This window comes from Hippopotamus amphibius, chromosome 15, assembly GCF_030028045.1.
Source record: "Hippopotamus amphibius kiboko isolate mHipAmp2 chromosome 15, mHipAmp2.hap2, whole genome shotgun sequence".
Lineage (NCBI taxonomy): Eukaryota > Metazoa > Chordata > Mammalia > Artiodactyla > Hippopotamidae > Hippopotamus > Hippopotamus amphibius.
In genome coordinates, this window is record NC_080200.1 from 14,208,786 (window position 1) to 14,214,980 (window position 6,195).

Consider the following 6,195-nt stretch of genomic DNA (forward strand, 5'->3'; position numbering starts at 1 on the left):
CATAAAACTTTATTATTGTTGTTAATGTAGGGGGTTAGAAGTTGTTTTTTGCTTTGTTTTGTTTTTGTTTTTGTTTTTTCTGTGAGATGCTAAATAAAACATGAGTTGATACTTTTCCTAGTAATCTAAATAATAATTTTCATAATGGCCAGGAACTTTGACTTTCCTTAATCATCATTTACCCTGTGCCTAGAAAAAAAAAAAACTTACATAAAAGGAAAGTGCAACAAATTCTTCTCAAGTGAATAGATCTAAACTAGCCTATGCAAATACTAAATAAATTAAAATGGAATTAATAAAGCTCTGAAACTAGTAAAGCTCTTAGGTATTGTGTAGTCAAACTTTACAGTGGAGGTACTTCAAGATGGCAGAGGAGTAAGACATGGAGATCACCTTCCTCCCTACAAATACATCAAGAATACATCTATGTGTGGAACCACTCCTACAGAATGTTGTCAGGGAAACTCAGACTTCCAAAAAGGCAAGAAAATCCCTGGTAAGGCCAAAAGAAGAAAGAAAAAAAGAGAGAGACAAATGAATCAGGATGGGACCTGCCCTTTTGGGAGGGATCTGTGATGGAGGAAAAGTTTCCATGTACTAGGAAGCCCCTTCACTGGCGGGGACAAGGTTGGGGAGCTTCGAAGCCTTGGAGGCAAGGGCAGCAACAGGGATGTGGAAGGCAGAGCAGAGAGATTTCTGCCTGGAGGATTGGTGCTGACCAGCACTCACCAGCCTGAGACACTTGTCTGCTCTCCCACCAGAGTGAGTGGGGGCTGGCGTTGAGGCTTGGGCTTCGAAGATCAAACCCTAGGGGGAGGACTGTGGTTGGCTGCATGAGGACAGTCTGGTGGCTGTTAGTGTGCTACAGTTAGCTGGGAAGGAGTCCGGGGAAAAACCTGGGCCTGCTGGAGAGGCAGGAGACCTTTGCTGCTTCCTGCTTTGTGGGCTCACAGATGTCAGGGCAACACCTACGTGAGCAGGAGCCATGCCTGTTAATTCGGACCTCAGAGGCTGCTGCCCTGGCGACCAAGGGCTCAGTAGTTGAGACACACAGGCTTAGTTGCTCTGTGGCTTGTGGGATCTTCCCAGACCAAGGATCAAACCCATGTCCCCTGCATTGGCAGGTGGATTCTAAACCTCTGCACCAGAGGGAAGACCCTGGATTTCTTAAGAATAACATCTTCTCAAATGACATATATCATTCCAAGTTTTTTATTTTTTCTCAGTCATCTCTGATTGAGAACCACTGGGCCTAGAGCAGGAGAACTAGAAATATCTTGTGTTCTAATTAAAGCACAGGCCTTACTCAGTTCATAAGTTTTGGGCCAATAACCTAATTCTGAAAAGTTAGAAGGAGGCTCTTTACTGTCCAGTCCTCATAACATGGATGGTTGCAAAAAATAAATGAGGCAATACATGTAAGATTCTAAGCTCAGCCCATGGTACATTAAAAGCTCTAAGTTTATCTTTTATAATTACCAAATGTTTTACAAATAAGGACAAAATGCTAGCTTTTCATATGTATTAAAAGCATGAAATTCCTAACTGATGTGTCAAAGGCATTATGAAGCCAAGGATTATTTCACGCATGGTTTCTAGCAAAGGAACACAGTTCTCTCCCTTATTGAAGAAGAAATAGTAATTTCCTGGAGATATCAGGAGCTGTGTTCCCATCAAGAGCCAGTTCTTTTGAGGGCCAAGGGACCTAGTCAAGACAGGTTCCTCACTCTTAGATTTGGGAGAAAACTTTGACTGAAGGTTGTAAAAAGTTTCAGTGTTAGAATTCTGGAAGACTGGAGAGTTGATGGAGTAGTAATAAGAATTGGATACACCTGACTTCTAACCTGGTCTCCTGGGAACAGCAAATCAGCATAGGTATTTTCCATTCTGTCCAGACAAGTTCCCCTGAGGAAATGATGTGTTCAAGCGTTGGAGCAACGATGGAAAATGTTCTGAGCAGGTGTAATGAGCAGATACAGCGAATATGCAGAGCTATAAATGTCTTCACTGCTGCAATGTCTGAGCAGTTCAACCGCGAGCTGGAGGGAGCATGCTTTTTGCATTTGGATTCCCAGGTCTGACTCTGCTTCACTCCTTGCTGCTCCCTTATTTGAAGACAGTGCTTCAGTCTCCATCATCAACCATCCAGGGAGGAATTTAGACTTCTACACGGAGACCTTCCTCTCAGACTTCCCACTCAGGTGAGTCCAAGAGCCCAATAGTCACTGAAGGAAAAAGTCAAGGAGAATGAAACCCAAGAACATTTTCCTGAGGTCCCCTGAAAACCTAAACAACTGCCCCGTTGCTGAGAGATCTCCATGTTTGTTTGCTTGCTTGCTTGATTAATTTATAATCAATTTATTTAATATGTAAAAGAGAGAAATATCTATGGATCCAGCAATATAAGGAGTATAGTTACAATTAATTTATAAGAATGAAGATCTAGTTGGATGAGACTCAGGAAGAAATGGGAGGCATACTGGTGTCAGTAAAATTTGAACATTTCCAAGGAGTTTGCAATTTTTTTTTCAATCTTTATTGGAGTATAATAGCTTTATACTTTTGTGCCAGTTTCCGCTGTCCAACAAAGTGAATCAGCTCTATTTATACATATATTCCCATATCCCCTTCCTCTTGAGCCTCCCTCCCGAGCATCCCTCCCACCCATCCTATCCCAACCCTCTAGGTCATCAGCAATCATCTAGTTGATTTCCCTGTATTAGGCAGTGGCTTCCCACTAGCTATCTATTTTACATTTGGTAGTATACAAATGTCAATACTACTCTTTCACTTTGTTCAAGCTTCTCCTTCCAAGGAGTTTGCAATTTAAGGGAGCAGGAAAATAAACTATTTATTTAGGAGTGGTTTGCAGTGAAGTGAGGAAATTTTATTTATTTATATAAAATTTTTGAGATTGGATATATCGGAGCATGGTCTGTATTCATAAGGAAGATTCAGATCAGTGGGTGTAGTTACTACCTGGAAACTACAGTTCTTTTTTTTTTTTTTTTTTTAATGAATGGAACAATGTTTTACTTTCATAGAGAAGGTATGGAGCAAAATCAGCTTCAACAGAGAGCACCAGGCCCCCATGGCCAGTAGGTCTCTCCCTGTGGCTGATGCAGGGCAGTTGGCCTACATATGCCCCTCTTGTGCCACGGTAGAAGAAACCCTGTCCCATGTCTTTCATATCCTTTTTCTTTATTTGAAGATTTAATGTTGAATTGTTGGAGGTAAACATGGAAATTTTCTCTTCCTCCCTGTAACTTCCACAAATGACTCTTGTCCCGTTATCTGAGGCCTCACATAGGTCTCACTCTTCCTCTTAACTGAAATGGGATGATCACTCTCAGACTTTGAGAGGCAGAGTAGTTAGTCATTAAGCCTTTAAAAATGATGGTCCGGATGTTCCCCTCACTAACTAATGAGCAACCGCTGCCTTTTCTGGGCCTGGTGTCTCATTATTTATTTATTTATTATTTTTTTATTATTTTTGGGGGGTACACCAAGTTCAATCAATTGTTTTTATACACATATCCCCATATTCCCTCCCTTCCTTGACTCCCCCCCCCTTAGGTCCCCCCCAACCTCCCCCTCCCAGTCCTCTAAGGCATCTTCCATCCTCGAGTTGGACTCCCTTTGTTATACAACAACTTCCCACTGACTATCTATTTTACAGTTGGTAGTATATATGTGTCTGTGCTATTCTCTCCCTTCCTCTCAGCTTCCCCTTCACCCCCCGCCCCCTCCCAAACCTCGAGTTCTCCAGTCCATTCTCTGCACCTGCGTCCTTGTTCTTGTCACTGAGTTCATCAGTACCATTTTTAGATTCCGTATATGTGAGTTAGCATACAATATTCGTCTTTCTCTTTCTGACTTACTTCACTCTGTATGACAGACTGTAGTTCTATCCACCTCATTACATATAGCTCCATCTCATCCCTTTTGATAGATGATATTCCATTGTATATATATGCCACATCTTCTGTATCCATTCATTTGTTGATGGGCATTTCGGTTGCTTCCATGTCCTGGCTATTGTAAAGAGTGCTGCAATAAACATTATGGTACAAGTTTCTTTTGGGATTATGGTTTTCTTTGGTTATATGCCCAGTAGTAGGATTACTGGATCATATGGTAGTTCTATTTGTAGTTTTTTAAGGAACCTCCAAATTGTTTTCCATAGTGGCTGTACCAACTTACAGTCCCACCAACAGTGCAGGAGAGTTCCCTTTTCTCCACACCCTCTCCAACATTTGTTGTTTCCAGATTTTGTGATGATGGCCATTCTGATTGGTGTGAGGTGATACCTCATTGTGGCTTTGACTTGCATTTCTCTGATGATGAGTGATGTTGAGCATCTTTTCATGTGTTTGTTGGCCATCTGTATGTCTTCTTTGGAGAAATGTCTATTTAGGTCTTCCACCCATTTGTGGATTGGGTTATTTGCTTTTTTGGTATTAAGCTGAATGAGCTACTTGTATATTTTGGAGGTTAATCCTTTGTCCGTTGTTTCATAGGCAATTATTTTTTCCCATTCTGAGGGTTGCCTTTCAGTCTTGTTTATGGTTTCTTTCGCTGTGCAAAAGCTTTTAAGTTTCATGAAGTCCCATTTGTTTATTCTTGATTTTATTTCCATGATTCTAGGAGGTGGGTCAAAAAGGATCTTGCTTTGATGGATGTCATAGAGTGTTCTGCCTATGTTTTCCTCTAGGAGTTTTATAGTGTCTGGCCTTACATGTAGGTCTTTAATCCATTTGGAGTTTATTTTTGTGTATGGTGTTAGGAAATGTTCTAATTTCATTCTTTTACATGTAGCTGTCCAATTTTCCCAGCACCACTTATTGAAGAGGCTGTCTTTTTTCCATTGTATATTCGTGCCTCCTTTGTCAAAGATAAGGTGCCCATATGTGCTTGGGCTTACTTCTGAGTTCTCTATTCTATTCCATTGATCTTCCTTTCTATTTTTGGGCCAGTACCATACTGTCTTGATCACTATGGCCTTGTAGTATAGTTTGAAGTCAGGAAGCCTGATTCCACCAACTCCATTTTTCCTTCTCAAGATTGCTTTGGCTATTCGGGGTCTTTTGCATTTCCATACAAATCGTAAGATTTCTTGCTCTAGTTCTGTGAAAAATGCCATTGGTAATTTGATAGGGATTGCATTGAATCTGTAAATTGCTTTGGGTAGTACAGTCATTTTCACGATGTTGATTCTTCCAATCCAGGAACATGGTATGTCCCTCCATCTGTTTGTGTTGTCTTTGATTTCTTTCATCAGTGTCTTATAGTTCTCTGCATACAGATCTTTTGCCTCCTTAGGCAGGTTTATTCCTAGGTATTTTATTCTTTTGGTTGCAATGGTGAATGGGAGAGTTTCCTTAATTTCTCTTTCTGCTCTTCCGTTGTTAGTGTATAGGAATGCAAGAGATTTCTGTGCATTAAGTTTGTATCCTGCTACTTGACTAAACTCATCAATTAGTGCTAGCAGTTTTCTGGTAGAGTCTTTAGGCTTTTCTATATATAATATCATGTCATCTGCAAAGAGTAACAATTTTACTTCTTCTTTTCCAATTTGGATTCCTTTTATTTCTTTTTCTTCTCTGATTGCTGTGGCTAAAACTTCCAAAACTATGTTGAATAATAGTGGTGAGAGTGGACACCCTTGTCTTGTTCCTGTTCTTAGAGGGAATTCTTCCAGTTTTTCCCCATTGAGAACGATGTTGGCTTTTGGTTTCTCATATATGGCTTTTATTATGTTGAGGAAATTTCCTTCTATGCCCATTTTCTGGAGAGCTTTTATCATTAATGGATGTTGAACTTTGTCAAAAGCTTTTTCTGCATCTATTGAGATGATCATATGGTTTTTATCCTTCAATTTGTTGATATGATGTATCACGTTGATTGATTTGCGTATATTGAAGAATCCTTGCATCCCAGGGATAAACCCCACTTGATCATGGTGTATGATTTTTTTAATGTGCTGTTGGAGTCTGTTAGCTAGTATTTTGTTGAGGATTTTTGCATCTATATTCATCAGTGATATTGGTCTGTAGTTTTCTTTTTTTGTGACCTCTTTGCCTGGTTTTGGTATCAGGGTGATGGTGGCCTCGTAGAATGAGTTTGGGAGTGTTCCGCCTTCTGCAATATTTTGGAAGAGCTTGAGAAGAATAGGTGTTAGCTCTTCTCGAAATG